Source organism: Seriola lalandi, unplaced genomic scaffold (genome assembly GCF_002814215.2).
Source record: "Seriola lalandi dorsalis isolate HSWRI2012SDOR001 ecotype SW California unplaced genomic scaffold, Sedor1 jcf7180002054576, whole genome shotgun sequence".
NCBI classification, from domain to species: Eukaryota; Metazoa; Chordata; class Actinopteri; order Carangiformes; family Carangidae; genus Seriola; species Seriola lalandi.
The window spans coordinates 835,726-836,084 of record NW_019525129.1 but is presented as its reverse complement, the minus strand read 5'-3'; positions in this window follow the sequence as shown (position 1 = coordinate 836,084).

The window sequence follows — 359 nt, the reverse complement described above, 5'->3', positions numbered from 1 at the left end:
CCACAAACAACACCATCATCAACTCTGACAAAACACACTAGCAGATTCAGCAAACAAACTCCCCTAAACAGTTCTGTTCTGTAGGACTAGATGTTTTTTTTTTTTTTAATTTGGAAAGTGGCGGCCATTTTGAATGAGGGAGGTAGAGTCAGGGAGAGATGCCTTGTTAAGCTAAACTCTCCCCCGCCGTATCAGGCTGTGCTCTACCTCCCCCTACTCCCCCACTCTCCAAATCCAAATCCACTGACTGGATCTTGCTGCCTCATCTGACATGTCCTTTACTATTTTCCTCACTCTCTGTCCACTTGCTCCTAACTCCCTCACCAAAGAGACAACAGACCTTGCTACAAATCCTCTAC